Source organism: Prionailurus bengalensis, chromosome A2 (genome assembly GCF_016509475.1).
Source record: "Prionailurus bengalensis isolate Pbe53 chromosome A2, Fcat_Pben_1.1_paternal_pri, whole genome shotgun sequence".
Taxonomy (NCBI): Eukaryota; Metazoa; Chordata; class Mammalia; order Carnivora; family Felidae; genus Prionailurus; species Prionailurus bengalensis.
The window spans coordinates 1730211-1748477 of NC_057348.1; the positions used below are offsets into that span (position 1 = coordinate 1730211).

Genomic DNA, 18267 nt, shown 5'->3' on the forward strand with positions numbered 1-18267 from the left:
TCCAGCCCCCTTCCCATGGTGCACTGAATAACGACCCCCCCAGACTCATGCCCACGGGAGCCTCAGAGGGTGCCTGACACGAACCGAATTGTGTCCCCCCGTTTCCTATGTTGAAGCCCTAACCCCCAATGTGATCATGGTTGGAGATGGGGCCTTATAAGAGGTGATCAATTTAAACGAGGTTACAAGGGCAGCCCCGGTCTGCACAGAACGATGGCCCTGCGGGGACACGGCGAGAGGTCAGAATCTGCACACCCAGGAGAGCGGCCTCAGCAGGACCCAGCCCTGACGACAGCCTGGTCTCAGACCTCCCGCCTCTAGAACCGTGAGGACGGACACTTCACTGTTTAGCTGCCCCCTCAGTGGGACTTGGTTAGAGCAGCTGGAGCTCTGGGGACCTTATCTGAACATGGGCGAAGTCTCTGCAGGTGTGACTGGTTCGATTAACATGAGACCATGCAGGATCAGGGTGGGCCCCCACCTGGGGGGTCTGGCGTCCTTATCGGAAGAGAGACACGCAGGGAGAGGCAGGCGCTGCGGGGACAGGCCACGGGCTGCTGGGCCCCCAGGAACTGGAGGAGGGGGGAGGAACCATCCCCTGGAACCTCTGGAGGGAGCTTGGCCCCACCACACTGTGACCTCAGCCATATGGCCCCGGAACGTGGGAGAACGAAATTCTGCGTTTTTAAAAAAAAAAAAGGTTACTTTTGAAAGAGAGAGAGAGTAGAGGGGGAGAGAGAGAATCCCAAGCGGGCTCTACCCGGAACTGATATCAAGAGTCAGATGCTCAACCGAAATGCTCCCAAAATTCTGTGGTTTTAAGCCCCCTGGTTTGTGGTCTTTTGTCACAGTGGCCCCAGGACACTGGCACACGCCTCTCTGGTCTCCCCCCCAACCCCACGCCGACTGCATAGGAGGAGCCAGCTCAACCCACCGCGTCTTCAAGAAACCACTCGGAGTATCTGCGCGTGCCCTCACCCACCCTTGGCCGCGGAAGCACCCCCACTCCCCTAGGTGGCTGCCACCTGGTGCCTTTTCCGGATTGCTTTTCAAAAAAATTTTGTTGTAATTTTGATGGGCTGTATCAGTCCCTTCTGGCTGCCATCGCAGAACGCCACGGACAAGGCGCCTTAAGCCGCAGGCCTCACTTCTCACTTCAGGAGCCTGAAAGTATGAGATCACGGCTCCGGGCAGGGTCCCTGGTAAGGGTGAGCTTCCTCGCGGGCAGACTCCTCGCTGTGGCCCACCGCGGGGCCCCACCCTCAGGACCTCACCCGACAGCATCACCTCCTACTCAGGGCGTCCACGTACGAATTCGGGGGATGCAAACACTGGGTCCCTGACGTGGGGGTACGTTATCATCATCAAACGCCCACTACGCGCAGGCCAGGACCCGGGCCGGCGCGGGTGGGCAGGTCCCCTGTGGCTCCACCCCCTGGCAGGTGAGCTGACCTGGTGCCCTGCGCACACGGGCCTGTGGGCCTGGCACTCCCCTGCCCCACTTTGTGCTTTGCAGGGGTGCACCTCCCCCTGCCGGAACTCAGCCAGCAACTCTGCCTGGAAGGAGACGGAGCGTGTCCCGGAGAGACCCCGACGCCGGCCCTGGTGGTCGCTTCCAGGCAGGGTGGCCGAGAGCACAAGGGGACGGGGACGCCATTCTCCTCCTGTGTCATTTGCACCTTGGGAGTTTTTATTCCAGGGCACGCTCATTTGTGCAAAAAGCCTGTATTTCCTCCGAGGGCTGTGCGGGTCCGAGTGGGGGCAGGTGAGGGAGAAGTCACATGTTGGATTCCGCAGCTCAGAAGGGGCTCCCCCGTGTCCTGGGGGGCAGACCCGTGACCTGGGGTGACGTGTCAAACCAAAACGGAAAGGTATTTTATCCCCAAAAGAATTCCAAGCAGGGACTCAAACAGGTAGTTTCACCCCCACGTTCATAGCAGCGCGATTCACAGCAGCCACGAAAAGGGTGGAGACAACCCGTGTCCATCCACACGCCGAAGTAGGATCCAGCCTCAGGAAGGAAGGACGTCCTGCCACCTGCCACCGCGTGGATGGACCCGGAGGCCACTGTGTGCGGCGACAGAAGCCAGACACAGAAGGACACGTCCCGCGTGACCCCACTCACAGGGGGTCCCCAGAGGAGTCCTGTCCACAGGGACAGAGAGCGGATGGTGGGAGTCAGGGGTGGGGCAGGGGCGGGGAGTCCCTGCTTCCTGGGGACAGGGTCTCAGTCTGGGGAGATGGAAAGTTCTGGAGATGGATGGCGGGGACGGCTGCACGACAGTGTGCCGCTGAGCTGTGCACTTAGACGTGGTTAGGATCATGAATTTTTTGTAAAGTTTGCTTCTTTATTTTGAGAGAGAGAGAGAGAGAGAGGGAGGGAGTGCTTCAAGTGCTCATGAGGCCGTCTCTGTCCCCAGTTTGTCATGTGTGGCACAATGTGGCCTGTGCACAAACGTGGCAGCCCTGGTGGCCTCGTGGTGCAGGTGACTGTCCCCAGCCGCCCCCTCTGCTGGGCTCCCTCCAGGAGCAAGCCGGTCTTCGGGGAAGCGTGCACAGACCAGCTCTGGCAACCTTCCCTGGTAGGTGCCAGGAAGGGGGTGCAGGTGGCGGGCAAGGAACCGCAGTCCCTCCCCTCCCAGCGTCCCAGGTGTTCACCTGGAATGCAGAGGCCCGCCCCGAGGACAGGAAAACAAGGCCAGCTCGGGACACACAGCAGCCGCCTGCGGCCGTCCTTCCTGGGGGATGCGGGCCGGGCCCGCGGAAGGGGGACTCCATTCGCTGCTTTCCCAGGGGCGTGGGCTCCCGGCCAGGGGCACGTTCTGTCCCCATGGTTCTGACACTTCCTTCTCGCCGGGCCAGAGGGAAGGGCGCTGGGACAAGAGCAGGGGTCCAGGGCTCACCGCCAACCTGCCGAAGGGCGGGGGGCCTCTCTCGCAGCCCCGGCGTTTCCACGGATACCGGAGAAGCTGGAGGGAGGAGGGAGGCAGGGCCCAAAGACGCAGGGCTCTGGGGAGTGACCCCCAATGACCGCAGGTGGAAGGGAGTCACTGCCCGTGCACCCAGGCCTGGGGAGCTGCGCCCTCACGGACTCCCTGCAACAACCCGGGGCGTCAGGGTGGAAGCCAGTTTCACCGAAGGGCAGGTGAGGGCTGAGCTCCCCGGGCCTGGCTCTGAGGCCCACTCCCAGCCCCAAGCTGGCCTGGCCAGCAGCACCGTGGAAACAGCCCTAAAGCCCCCGGGGGACCTCTGCCCGCCATCGCTGGGGTGACTGGGCACCCTCACCTCTGCACCTCAATTTCCTAATCTGGAAAACATGGTCAGTCTGTCGTTGCCACGGGTGGGCCGGGAACCCTCTGCCCTTGGCCTCCCTGCTCCCTCTCCCTCAGCCTGTGCCGTCGGTCCTGGCAACGGCCCCAGCTCCCGTGCCCCTGGAGGGTCCCCCTGCATCCAGTCAGCTCCAGGGCCTTATCAACCTCAACTCGGACCTCACTTCCTCCAGGAAGGCCTCCCTGAATACCTGCTCTCACTCCGAGGCAGTATTGTCAGCCATCAGCTCTCTCACCTGGGGTCTCACCCAGGGCAGTCCTGCCCCAGGGGACACCAAGTGAGGCAGGGACATCTGTAGCTGCCACGACTGGGGGACTTCCTGGCGTCGAGTGGATGGGGCCCTGGATGCTGCTACCCCACTCCCCAGTGCCCCGCTGGCTCCACCCCATGGCACCAGGACACAGAAGGGGCACAGAGGGCCTGGTTAACGGTTTGCCAGGTAGGACCCCAGCCGGAGTCCCCACTGCTGTCTGTCTTCCCGCGTAGTCTGTGTGCCTATCCTCACACCTGCACCCCCGGCCCCTGTCAAGGACACACACCGGAGGGACTGCCAGACCTGGCCCTCTGTCCCTCCAGCCGCCGCTGGCTTGGCGGGCCTGCCTCCCGAGGGCCAGAGGGCGCCTGGCTCCCGCCCCGAGAGCGTGCCTCCCACAGGAGCAGAGCTCGGCTCAGCGGGAACATTCGTCAGGGAGCCAGGGAACGGCATGTCACATTCCGGGAGGCTAATGAGCTCAGACCTCAGCTCCGGCGATGACTCCGCCAAGGAAGCTGCACGTGATCATTACTCGTCCCGGGTTCTGCTCACTGTCCCTGACGTGTCACTGGTCCCGCTCGCAGGCTCGCCTCTCTGTGCGGGAGGTCAGGCGAGGACTGTCCCAGGGCCGCCTTCCCCCCTTCGTTCACCCACTCGCTGAACCCCCGCGAGGGGTCGGACGAAACCCCCGACCTGCAGGTTTCACGACCGGGCCCAGAGGACAGACGCGGCTCGTCTGAATGTCACAGAACACTTAAGGTACTTGGCCCCTCTGCCACGATCTTCTCATCCATGAAATGGGGACAACTGGGCCCTCAACTCAGGTCTCACGGGCCCGAAATCAAGGGACTGGCCGGGCTGAGCTCTCATCTGGAACTCGGGACCCCCGGCCAGCTCATGTGAACGGCTGGCAGAATCCACTCCCCTGTGGGACTCAGGTCCCTGTTCTAATTCTGGCTGTCGGACGGCGTTTGCTCTGAGTGTTCCTGACGTGGCCGCTTGCTTTCTTCAAGGCCGGCGCATTGCTACTGCCGCTGCTCTGCTCTCTCTGTCTGTCTCCGTCTCTCTCATTTTGGCAAAAACCCAACAAACACATGCCTCCACGTCACCCGTCGTCATGTGTCCAGGTCATTAGTGGCAAGGGGATTCCTATCAGTGTGCAGTGGGCACCTTCAGCCTTTTCATCCCATCGAGGCAGAGACACCTGTGTCTGTTTCCCGGGCCTCCGCCCGCCGGCCCGACACACGCCAGCGACCAGAGCTCTCTCCACCTGACGGACGTGTAACAGTCCCGCACGCGCCTCCGGGAGGCAAAGCCAAATCTGCGCGTGTGCTGAATGGCTGGGAACCGCACACGCAGGGTCCCCACGCCAATTTCGCGGTTTAGCACCACAGTGACGAGAGATGCTGCCCCTGGGGGAAGCGGGACGGAGGGGGTACGGGATCAGGCCTCAGTAATGACTGTGACTTCCAATGGATCTGTAATTATTTCAAAATACAAGTGTTTTAACAATTAGGTGAAGCGATGGCACCCGGGCGGCTCAGCCGGTGAGGCGTCCGACTCCTGGTTTCCGCTCAGGTCACGATCTCACGGTGTTGTGGGTTCGAGCCCCGCGTTGGGCTCTGTGTTGACCGCATAGAGCCTGCTTGGGATTCTCAATCTCTCTCTGTCCCTGTCTCTGTCTCTCTGTCTCTCTCCAAATCAAAAAAATAAAAACCAGGCGAAGCTGTGAGTACATTCGGGTGTAACTGGGACAAGACGGGCCGTGCGTTCTGCAAACACGCCCTTTCTCCCCCAGTCCTGACCCCCCAGTCCCGGTGATGCTGCCAGCACGGAGGGGGTGGACGAGGCATCACCTGCTCAGCCCTGGTCAAGGCTTTGGGCCGGCTGTCTTGAAGGAGTACACTCCCTTCTTTCCCTTTGTGGCCGACAGGATTCTAAGAGCCCCAAATCCCTGCTCCCTGGTGAACATGCTGTGTAGACCAACCTTCAGTGTGGACAGGACCTGGGAACATGGTAAGATACTATTTCCTGCTGAGGCTATTTGGGGTTTTGTTTGTTTGTTTGTTTGTTTGTTTTTAGAGAGAGACAGAAGGAGCACACACATGCACAAGCAGGGAAGAGGCAGAGAGAGAGAGAGAGAGAGAGAGAGAGAGAGAGAGTGATAGCGAGAGAGTCTCAAGCAGGCTCCATGTGGCACGGAGCCCGACACAGGGACCGAGCCCATAACACTGGAATCACGACCTGAGCCAAATCGAGAGTCAGATACTTAACCGACTGAGCCACCCAGGTGCCCCATGCTTAGGCTATTTTGTATGGAAGAAGGGGTTTGAGTGACGTAATTAAGCCCCCAGATCGGTTGACTTTGAATTAATAAAAAAAAGGGAACACACGTGGGTGGGCCTGGCCTAATCAGGTGAACCCTTCAACGGGTCAGAGACCTTCCGGAAGTAAGAGACTGGAAGCAGGAGGGGGCCAGTGGAGGAGACCATGTGGCCCCTGAGAGCCTAGGGTGGCCCTTTGCTGGCCGCTAGCAAGGCAGCAGGGATCGCAGTCTGATGACAAAGAAACTGAACCCTGACGACAGACCGAGTGAACCTGGAGGCAGGTCCTTTCTCAGTGAAGCCTCAATGACACCTCAAGGCTGCCCAAGCCCGGTGAGGCCCTGGGCACAGATCCCAGCCACGCAGTCCACACTGCTGCCCTGCAGACCCAGGAGCGGATAAGCCGCGTGGAGCTCGCTGTGTGTGGTGATGTTACGCAGCCCCGGCTAGCTAACACACTCTAGGTGACGGCTCTCCCATCACTTCCACGTTCGGTCACACACGACGGATGCTCCTTTCGCTCGGAAACTCCAAGGCCGTGGGGAGCGGGGAGCCGGGAATCGTGCACGGAGCTCAAGACAGGTCTTTATTACAAAGCCCGGTACCAGCCCTCCAAAGGCCTCCCCTCCGGTTGCCATCACATGGGGGGCACCTGCGACAGTTAGAGAGCACCGCCTGTGGCAGTCTGTGGCAATCGAGGCAAGCACCCCGCCCCCCACCCCACACCTGCATCTCCCGCACCTGCTCAGGCCTCCGCCACCGGGCTGATGTCAGCCCCAGAGTCCCTCTTGCTGCCTCCTGCTGCTGAGCACATCTCCAGGCCGTCCCTTCCCCTCTGTCCTGCGTACCCCGACCCTGCCCTGGGGGCTTCCGCAGACAGATGTGAGCAGTGAGCCCAGCGGGGCCCAGGCACACGGACGTTTGCTGACCGAATGATTGGGAGGGAAGGAAAATAAGGAAACGACAACCCACCGGCTCCAAGGGAATCAGGCCGAGAATGGACCCTGGGGAGATGGGGGACCCCTGTGCCCACCCAGGGGAGGCCCTCGGCGTCTTCCACCCGGCTCCCGGCTCCCCCGCCCCCACCTTCCTGTCCCACGTGACTGTCGCCCTGTGTGTTTTGAGTCAAGAGGCTGCACTTTGATGAGTCGCGAGCGGGGCGTGTGCGCACCATGCCCTGCCCCGAGGGAGGCCAACTGTGCCAGCGGTTGCCCAGCAACGCACACGTGCCCGCGATGCGTGGCCTCCGCTCCTGAGTTGCCACTGGGCAACTCCGCTCCAGCAGCCCCACGGACGGGTCCCCTGCCCCGGTGATCTCCCACGTGAGACTCCCTGGGTCTGCGTTGCCAAATCAGTAAAATCCGACGGAAACCTGTGGTGTGCCTTGGCCCGCAGGGTCAGGAAGACGGCTTGGGTGGGACCCAGGCAGTGACGCACGTGGACAGTGGGGCAGGACCCTGACTCCCTGTGGGAGCCGAGAATCCTGCACAGCCGGGACCTCTCGCCTCGCCACAGCGGACACTGGGGCAGGTCACTGTCTGGGGGTGTCCTGGGCGCTGTGGCGGTGGAGCAGTATCCCTGGGCCCCCCGCTCGATGCCAGGAGCTTCCCGGTCGTGACGGCCACAGACCTCCCAGGACGTGGGCCCCTGGGAGAGCCCCGGGGAGAGCCTGGGTTAGAGGGTCAAGCTCACGTCGGAGCCACCGCTGCTGCCTTGGGAAGGGCCCACGTCCTGTCTGCCGGATCGGAGCTGCGGGCTACAGGATGAGGGTCTCAGGCACCGCGGGCTGCGGCAGGGCCCCCTGGGCCCGCTTCACACGGCACCGCCTGACTATGCATGCGCCGTGTACATTTCTGCTGGAAAGGCAGCGGCAGCCCGTGACCTTTTGTGAGCAGAACGCTTTAAGATTTCGACTGTGGGTCTTGGCAGTTTGTGCAGGAGGACAGCTCGTCCGCAGAAAGAACTGATAATAACATGCATTTCCACGAGCCTGGGAAGGACTTGAGGCGGGGAACCAGCCGGGGGTGGCGGGGGCAGCGGGCTCTGACTGGAGGGCTGGGGCTGCGGTCTGATCCGCTCGAGGACCACTCCAGAGATAAAAGGCTCCGACGGTGCTCTCGGCAGGAATGTTCACCCGCTCCCAGGAGAACAAGCGGCAGTCAGGAAAACACACTCAGTCGTTTGAAGGTCACGGAGTGCTTTTGTGCTCTACGCAGCGAGCAAGAAGGCTGGAGAACGCCGGTCCTTGTCCGGGCGCTCTCCCCCTCCCTCCGCACCATGGGCATCACGGCCGGCCACTCTGTCGGGGCTGAGCAGAGACCCTGGCCCCTAGTCCCTCGATGCTACACCCCTAGTATGACAACCACAGATGGCCCCGGACACAGCCCAGTGTCCCCTGGGGACAAGACGGCCCCCAGTGAAGAATCAGAGATTTAACCTAACACATGCAAAATATCATTTCCACCGCGGCCCATTTCAGGTGCTCAGCGGCTGCCGGTATTCGTGCCGGTGGTTCATGCCTACCTACCATGCTGGAAACTGCAGCTCAAAGACAATGTCACATCCAAAGGAAAGCTAGCGCCACAGTGGCCTGGTGAGCCCAGGTGACGCCCAGGGTGGAAGTCCAGAGCCCTCAGGGCACAGGGGGCCTGAGCCGCGGTCCCTGGCAGCGGCAGCCTGAAGGAACCGAAGGAACGCTGGGTGCCTCTCCAGGAGGCCTCGGCTGCGGTCTCAGCCCCCAGAGCTCCGAGGCTGTGGGAGGGCCAGCGGCTGGGAACCCGATAAAGACAGTGTGAGAGAGATCATTAAGATAGCGTCCCTCATTCTGCCCCCAGGAGATCCTGGGCCACGTCTAGGGACATCTGTGGTCATTACACGGGGGGGCTCCTGGCATCGAGGGGGCGGGGCCAGAGATGCTGCTCAGCCCTCACAGAGCCCCGGACGCCCCCAGAGAGTGACCCGCCCGACCTTAGCGGTGCTGGGGCGGGGGGAGCCCACAACGGGTCTCCAGTTCTTGCTAGCACGTCAGCTCTGTGGAACCGAGGGTTTTCCCCATGTGGTCACTGCTGTTTCTCCACGGCCAGGCCCAGGCACACACTCGGAAATCCCTGCTAAGGGAAGGACTACCCTGTGCCCCGGACGTAACCACCCCAGGGACCGCACTAGAAGGTATGACCCAGGCCAGATTCCACACCTGGGAGGCCCAAGGTGGCTTCTGAGGGTTTGTGCCCTTTAGGTGAGTCCCAAGGGAAGGGACTGTACCGGGCCAGAGCCACCAGCCACTGCTCCAGATCATGGAGGGGGGAACATTCCAGAAGCCAGACTCAGTCCCCGAGGCGGGGGTTGCGGCAGCCCGGCTGCCCACCCCCAATCCTGTGCCTTTGCTTCGGTGCTCTGGCCTCTGCTCTGGCCACTGGGCCATGCCCGGGTCGAGTGGGTTTCGGGGTGCAGGTGTGCCGGTACCCTGAACCCCCAAGGTCACAGGCCAGTGCTTCCTTCTCCCTCCTTAACCCGGTGAAAGGGGCCAGCTGGGGCCTGGGTCCACGGAGGCTCTGGATCTGTAAGGGGGATGGGGGCGGGGAGACAGAGTGACCCTGGAACTCTCGGTGCTGGAATGTCCTGGAGAACAGGGACAGAGTAGTCACAGAGCTCCAACAAGGGTGGGGGAGAGCTGGAAATACCGCACCTGCGCCCACAGAGGCTCGAGGCCCAGCGGGGGCAGACCCCGTGGACCTTCTCTGCCCCCTTGTGGTCGCCAGCGGGAACTGCAGCATCCTGTGGGGCGGGCAGAGGGGGCACCCCTGAGCCCCAAGCCCCCGGAGCAAACACCCCAAACTCCAGGTCGTCCTTGAGCTCTGACATCTGTTGGAGGGCTGGTTCTGCCGTCAAGACAGGTGGCGGGGCCCCTGCTCGGCGACACCCCGGCTGCTCAGGTGGTAAACCCTGGCCAGGGTCTCGCGTGTCTGTGCACCTGCAGGTGAGCAGACTGTGTTCAACGAGTGACTACCAAATTAGCACGTAACCAGGGAAAGCCCGGCAGCCCCCTGGAAGGGTGCCTCCGTTGTGACAGAGAGCTCCCCGCGGGACCTGCCCACGGAGCACCTGCTCACCGCACCACTCCACGCCCCTCTGCACGCTGCCCCACGTCCCCCTGGGGCACGGGGCAGGCTCACCAGTCCGTCTGCTTCAAAGATTTAAGCATAAAAGATGCAATCCGCACAAAGTGCAGGTTAATTGCTCTTTGTCATCTTGAAATTTGGGGGCACGCCAAAGACAACACATTCCCTACAAGAACGCCCACGGCGAGCAGAGGGAACAGCGCGCTCAGAAAAACATTCGTGGCCTACGTGACGGACACCAGACGGCATCCAAACGGAGAAAGACAGGAAGTTCCGACACACGTGTCAGAAGAGTTGAAACACGTCGATGAGACAGAGGCCCCGCCGGGAAGGTCAGTAAAGAGCACAGCCAGGCCGTGCACAGAACACACAGCTCAGGGGAGATACTGAAGCCCGAATGACCCGGACTCGGCAGCCCTGAGGCGGCCTGGCTGCTCCCCGGGGACGGTGCGTTCCTGGAGGGCACTGGGGCTGTCGGACAGGCGACGAGGACACCCGGACTCTCCCTCTCTCTCTCACACGCATGGCAAGCACACACGTGAGCATTTACCCCAAACGACAACCAGCCAAGGGTGTATTAAGTTTGCACAGAGACAGTCATCCCGGAATATGAAAAAAAGAAAGAGAGAAAGAGAAAAGAAAAACAGGAAAACACCCCCCCCCCCAACCCACCCAGAGACCAATTAAATCAGTTATAAAATTATTTTAAAAGAAATGTGGCACAGGGGCGCCTGGGCGGCTCAGTCAGCTAAGCGTCCGACTCTTGGTTTCGTCTCAGGTCACGATCTCACGGTTCGTGGGTTTGAGCCCCGCGTCGGGCTCTGCGCTGACAGTGTGGAACCTGCTTGGGATTCTCTGTCTCCCTCTCTCTCTGCCCCTCCCCATTCCCACTGTCTCTGTATCTCTCAAATAAATAAATAAGCGTTCAAAGAAAAAAAAGAAACGTGTTACAATTCGCCTAGAATATGGGATGCTAAGCCAGCGTCCGGAAAGATGACGGAAACACAGGTTTCCCGTCGAGGAAAGACGCCCCTCAAGCAGAACCAGCACGTTACAGAGTAAATCCTTTGGCTCTAAAATCACGCGTGTGGATGTAGCTCCCGGAGATCCGGGCAGAACGCGCCCCAAGACGTCAGCACGGCCGGCGCTGGGCGGGGCCTTTAGGAAACTCTGCGGCCCCTTTGTGTGCGTTTACACTTCTTTTTTTAAAAAAAATTTTTTTTAACGTTTATTTATTTTTGAGACAGAGAGAGACAGAGCATGAACGGGGGCGGGGCAGAGAGAGAGGGAGACACAGAATCGGAAGCAGGCTCCAGGCTCTGAGCCATCAGCCCAGAGCCCGACGCGGGGCTCGAACTCACGGACCGCGAGATCGTGACCTGGCTGAAGTCGGACGCTTAACCGACTGAGCCACCCAGGTGCCCCTACACTTCTTTAACAGGGCAGCGGTCTGCCTCCAGCTGGCCGGCTGCCCTGTGAGCCGGACTTCACACAGGAAATCTGTGTGGGTCCCACCGGGCGCCCACACGTCACGCCCACCCCAGGGCTCCCGTTTCGGCTCTTGGTCTCTGTCCTCAGGGACAGCCTCTCTCCTGAGCTGAGCCCATGACCACTGCGAGCTTACTGAGGGGCACCTCGCAGGCCAGAAAGCTCGCCGGGTGGAAACACGGTTGGAGGAGTCAGCAGGGAGGGTGCCAGAGCGTGAAATCACCCCCCACGCAGTCTTCCTGGCACACATCCACAGAGTCCCCATTCCCTCCCCAGCCCCTGGCGGCCACCAAGCACCTTCCCATCCCTGCAGACCAGCCTTTGCTAGAAACTTCCCAGAGACGGACCCACAGCACGTGCGTCTTCTGGGGCTGCCTCCTTCTGACGTTTTTTCTTTTAGACTCAGGCGCAGACACACGGCTTGGGAATATCCAACATCACGGAGACATCCGATCTCCCTCAAATTTACCGATAAATCAAACACAACCCGAATCAAAATTCCCTCGGCATTTCGGTTGGAAGCCAGAGGTTGACTCTAAGTGAAGATCACAGATCACACGACAGAGAAAACCGCGGGAGGGTGGCGGAGACCTCCGCGGGCAGGTGCAAGGGGAGAGACGTGGGGCTACCGCAGGCCGAGCCGCCTTGCCCAGCTCACCTTCACGCCGTCCCTCCTCCCACACGACAGAAGCCACCCAACACCCTCTGGAAATGAGACCAGATGGACAGACGGCCGAAGTCAAGAGAGCAGGATCTCAGCCTTGTTTGTCTCTACGGCTACCTTGGTAAAAAGAGCACCCCTGGGGCCACGTAGTGCCTCCCAGCCGCCAGGACGGGCGCCAGCTTTGAGATAACGTCTGTCGCATCCAGTGACTCGGCTCTGGTCCTGCCAGTGGCCACCCTGCACGCCCCGCTGAAGCCCTTCGGGTGAGGCGCCCGCCTCCACAGCAAGCCACCACCCCCCCTCAGCCCGGCCCAGAATGGCCAGCCATTCAACGTCCCCTTGAACTCTGATGGTCGAGTAGGAGACACATCACGGCACTGACCTGTGCACGAGGCTTAGCTGTCCTCAGCGCCGAGGCTCAGGAACCCGATGTCCGCTCCCTGGAAGAAAAATGGAACAGTTCAGTGGAGCACCATGTGGCCAGAAACACGTGTTCGGCAGCGGCGGTGAGGAAGGGTCTGGAGCTCACGGTCAGACCGTCATGAAGGCCTGCCTTTCGGCTGCTCCGCCAGACTCAGGACCTCCCGGTGCAGAAGTGGAACTTGACGTACTTTACCAGAAAGGTCTGTTAGAAATTTGCGAGGTCGTCCCCACTAAATTCTCCAAATGCTCCCAAACTAAACAGGAAAGGATTGGATGCTCACGTGACCTTTCATGCCTTATCAGGATGTTCTCCTACGTGACTTGACTCTCAGAGTCCCCTGTGAGGAAAAGGTGGAAACGGAGTCAACCCCCGGCCCCAGGGCACCCACCAGGTCACCGGGGTCTGCCTGCCAAGATGTGAGGACCAAATGCAAGGTGGGATCCAGGATGGGGTCCCGGGGCAGGACAAGGACCACAGGGGCAAACTGGTGAAATCTGAATGAAGAGTGGGGCTGTGGACGTGCACGGTCGTCACAAATGCACTGTGGTTCTGGGAGGTACGGCCACAGGGGAGGCTGAGTGAAGGGCAGACAGGAAGTCTATCTTTTAATCAAATTTTTCTTCATTTTTATTTTAGAGAGAGAGAGAGTGGGAAAGAGGAACAGAGACAGAGAGAGAGAGAGAATCCCTAGCAGGCTCTATGCTCCCCACAGCTTGATCCCACCGTCCTGGGATCATGATCTGAGCTGAAATCAAGAACCCATTCAACTGACTGACAGCCACTCAGGTGCCCCAGACAGGAACTCTGTTGGAAATTCTCCTGAAAATCTAAAATTATTTTAAAATTAAAAACTTATTTAAAAAAAAAAAAACCAAAACTCAAAAGATGCCGGCTCCCTTTTCTCAGAGTTCAGGGCCATTGTGTTGCCAACCTGGGGCCAGGATGGAGAAGCGAAGTCCCCACCATCACCTGCAGGTGGCGCTGCTGCCTCAGTAACGCCCCAGACGCGGCTGGGAAGCTGCTGGAGCGCCCCGCAGAGGCCAGAGGGCGCCTCGCTGCTGGGGGCGGCGGGGGGTGAGAAACAAGGGCCCGTCCAATATGCGCCCCCTACCGCCCTGGAGAACTCCCTTCACTCACTTCAGCCTTGTAGGGGACGTCCGCACATACGATCATTCAAGTTTTTATTTCTGACTCAATTAAAGACTCACGAGAAGGTGCAAAACCGTGCACAGGGGTCCTGGGCACCTCGCACCCAACTCCGACCGTGCTGGCTCCCTGCACAACCAGGGGCCGTTGTCCAAACCAGGAAACTGACCTGTCACTAGGCATTGTTTTCTAAGGCCTTCTTACCGAGACACGGTCCTCAGGCCACACAGTTAATTCACACACAACACACAGTTCGGGGCTTTTTACTATTTTCACACTTGTGCAACCATCGCCACAAACAATTTTAGGACTTTTTCATCACCCCTGAAGGAAGCCCCATCCCCATCAGCCATCACCCCTCCCCGGCACCCCCGGCCCCCACGAGCCCCCTCCCTGTCCCTGGATGAGCCTGTTCTGGGCGTTTCACACACGTGGACTCACACCCCGTGTGGCCTCTCGTGTCTGGTTCCCTCCCTGAGCGTCGTGTGTTCAGGATCCGTCCGCAGGGCGGCGGGGGTGGGCGCCTCGCTGCTGTTCACGGCCAATCATGTGCCCGTGCGTGGACGGACACACTGCGTGTACCCCTTCGCTGCTGATGGGCACTTGGGTGTTTCCACCTCCTGGTTGCTGCTGCTATGAATCGTGCTGCTGTGGACATGGGGTCACGAATCCCTTTAAAGATGGTTTCTCACCTCTGCCTTCACACGAGCCAACCGCAAATCTCCCCGTCCCTAGCCCTTCAACACCAGCCGCTGGCTGTCCTCCAGCCCTGGGACGTGAACTTGAGCACTGAGGCGACCCCCGCAGACAACCAGACCAGCTCATCCGCGGCCCACGAGACAGGCTGTGAGTGGCACCAGCTGGCGCCTGCCCGTCCCCGTGACCTTCACCCAGGCAAAAATGCTGGGCTTTCACTTTCCTCATCAGGGGGACCCACAGGCCATCCTGAAGGACCAGCCATGGGATGAAGAGGTGGGACCCTGGTACCCCGGGGCCTGCCGACCCCACACGGACCTGCCGGAGGCACTGCCGGGAAGCACAGTCACAGACACCAACAAAGGAAATGCTGGTGGGAAGGGCCACGTGCCGAGGGGGCCGTAAACCACGCTGGAAACAGACACCATTCGTGACTGCGGCCACTGGGGCACCTGCGTGGGAAGGACTCTCACCTACATTTATCCTGGGCCACAGTTCTTACAACCTGGGACCCCCATCTTGTCCACGTGCTTCCTTTTTCTCTTCTTTTCCTTTAAATTGAGGTGTGATCCACCGATCATAAAAGCCACCCTTTGGGAGTGTCCAATTCAGCGGCTTTTAGGGTATCTGCGAGGTTGTATGAACGCTGGGCTAATTGCAGGACGTGGTCATTACCCCCTGAAGAGACCCCGCGCCCGCCAGCATCACTAGGATCGTGTGTCCTGGGAGAAGGGAGACCCCGGAGTGCCTGGGCCACGGTTTACCGCAGGCCGCGCACTCGGCATGTGCTCAGTAACCACTGGGGTTTCCTGTCCCGGTTGGTGCTACGGGAAAGCCTGCGGAGCCCAGAGGACCCAGGGGAGACCAGGGCACCCCTGCAGAGCTGCTCCCTGTGGGCCGGTTCCAGCCTGAACCTCGCCTGTGAAACGGAACGGGCAGGAACCCCGCTGCACGCCTACGGGACGGGCCCAGGGGCTCAGGGAGCCCCTGTTCTCAGCCGCTGCTGGCACCTGCGTTATTTATCAACGTGATAAAGGAAGACAAAACCCGCGGATCACAAACCAAAGGCGCACTGGGTCTTCCGCCATTAATTTCCCAGTGGGGTGGTTTCTATTCCCCTCGTAATTCTGGAGGGGCTCCACAGATCTGCAGCCTAGTATCTCCGCACGGTGAGCCGGGACATGGGCAGGGGGACCCTTAGCTCCCACACCTGGAGACCCCAAACTGCCCCAAACAGGGCCGTGAAACTAGGCGTTAGGGGAGACGACAGGTCGACTTCTACTTGAGAGTCTGTGCCCAGCGGGGCACACTAGCTCGGGAGCTGCTGCCATGTCCAAGCGCCCCGTGTCCTCCTGGGAAGCAAACCCCTTTTCGGGCAGGACCCTGTTACCGACCTCCTGGGCCGGGGGAGGGGCGAGGCAAAGACTGAACCCGAATGTCAATGAGGACTTTGGTCAACGGTCACGTATTAATATTGGCCCATCGACTGCAACAAATGTGCCCCACTACGGCAAGACGGTGACAACGGGGGAAATGTGGAGGGGGCAGGGGGTATGTGGGAGCTCTATTTTCTGCATTTTTCCATCACCTAACACTACTCTAAAAAGCAGTCTATTAAGAGAAGATCTTGAAGAGACAAATTAGGAGAATTCTGAATTTAGAAAGGAGGAGGGAGGAGGAAGGAGGGAGGGGAGAGGGGGGAGGGGGAGGGGGAGGGGAGAGGGGAGAGGGAGCCTGTCTTAGACCAGATGATCGCAAAGTGCTCACATTCGCCAGTGATTGCTTCAATGAGCTGTTATGAACCGGACCGACAGAGAAGCTGGGTCAGTCTTGGCCAAATGCATTGCCTACTTCCCCCCCCCCCCCCCCCCGGAAGCCTCTGCAAGTAATGTAACAATATGACAAGGCAAGGATCAGACTCTCCTGACCGCTCAGGCCCGGAAAAACCTACACCAGAGCCACCCTCCCCGCTGCCCCCCTCCCCCCCGCCCCCGGCCCAGGGACCACAGCAGCCCCATGAGTGGATCAGACAAGAGCCCTAATACAATCAGTCCCAAACCGCCTCCCTCAGATTACTCCCAGATCCCATTTGGCCAACGGAAAGCATATTGTGGCCGGGGTTAAGCGGATTTCTGCAAGACGGCCCCGAGCGGCACACTACCCCTTCGCTGTCCGTGGTCCCCACGGGGCTCGGAGCGGCTCGCTGTGACACGGCAGCGGAGACCCGAGACTCCTGCCCTCAGCGCTGACTCGCCTGACGTCTCCACCTACACCTCTGGCAGCCGTTACCTTTCTCTAATGGTGAGCACTGAACCGCACTGGAGTTTCACTGGGGTTTTCGTTTTCTTGTCTTCCCAATGTCTAGAGACCTGATAATCTGGGGAGACACAAGAGCCCAACGGGGCCCAGGAGATTCAGCAGAACAACAGGGGTGAGAAAAGGAAGCCTTTGGAATTTCGTGAATTACCACAGCGTAAATGCCAGCGCCTCCTTTCTGAAACGGAAGGAAGCCCCTGCCTGTATCCCCTTCCCTGCGAAGCGGGTCTCTCCCTCCACCCCCGGCACCCCTGACTGTCTGTGGGGGGCCATCTCGGGCGTTGTGGGGCATCGAGCGTCACCCCTCAACCCCGCCCATGCGATGCCAAGGGCACCCCAGTCGCGATGACCACAAACATTCCCCAGGCCCCCCACCCCCCACCCCAGTGGGGACCCAGCACTCGGCAACAGGCAGATCTTCCCTGCCTGGGCCACGGTTCGCGTCTCCGTCTCCGGGAATGGAGTGGGTGGGACCGGGGCGTTGGAGCCCCCTAGCTCCCCACACTGATGCCCACCCCCCGCGGGCAGCAGGAGTGCGGGCCTCCAGGGAGGCTCCAGAGAGCAATGCAGCCGCTGTCCTTCATGCAGTCATTGCCACAATCACCCCAGCCTCCCCCCGTCACCACAGCAACCATCTAAATATGTCACCCTGACTGATTCTGATTGCAAATGAAGTTGGGGGAGGAGGAGCCTGGGGGAAGGCACCGGTGGGGAGGCACGGGGGGCAGGGGGGTGGGGGACAGGAGGTGAGGCGGCTGGTGGAGGGCTCTGCCAGGACTGGCCCAGATCAGGCGCCATCACACCCCTGATCAGACGGGACACGAGGGCACCGCTCGCTTGACCCCAGGGTTAAAGGTCTCCGGTTGCCGAGCACAAGAAGGCAGCTGGAGTGCCGCTGCCCTTTGACCCCAGGTCTGTGGTGCCTCTGGAGGTCCTCCAGACCCTCCTCCACTTAACCCAGACTGGGGGGGATGGGGGCGTCACCTGCTCCATACCATCTGACCAGGACCGCCGCGGTTTCTTCTGCTGTTACACGTGGTCAGGGACCTGACTCGACTGTTTTCCAAATTATCATCACAGGGTCTCCCCTCGCACTGCAGACATTGGGCTGGGTGGTTCTCTGCAGGGCATCCCGGGCGCTGTGGTGGTTGAGCGGCGTCCCTGGCCCCCGTCCCCACCGATGCCAGGAGCCCCCCAGTCATGAGGATCACAGACATCCCCAGACACTGCCCCTTGTCCCAGGGGGCAGGGCCGCTTCCCTGTGCGAGGCAGCGGTCATCAAACCCACACCACCTGGAACTGTAGTATACGGGGGGACAGGCAACTGATTTAAGAGATGACCAATTTCCAACAGAAGAAAAAAAGAAAGAAAACAAAATGTGTAAAAACAGATTTCTTTTTCCACTCGAAATTAAACTAACTACACCAAGTCCCATGGAAGGGGAGTGGTGGGGACATATATCCTTATATCTGAGAGGCAGCATTGCCAAACACTGTCTGTCCTGACT

General features: G+C 60.2%; 1 protein-coding gene across 1 annotated transcript in view; it reads right to left on the bottom strand.

The window, feature by feature from the left end:
• The window catches only part of GNG7 (G protein subunit gamma 7), a 118803-nt gene that overhangs the window by 76723 nt on the left and 23813 nt on the right, over window positions 1-18267 (bottom strand). The window contains exon 2 of the mRNA XM_043586071.1: window positions 12560-12617. The gene's annotated coding sequence lies outside the window, so the exon portion shown is untranslated. The remainder of the gene's footprint in view (window positions 1-12559; window positions 12618-18267) is intronic.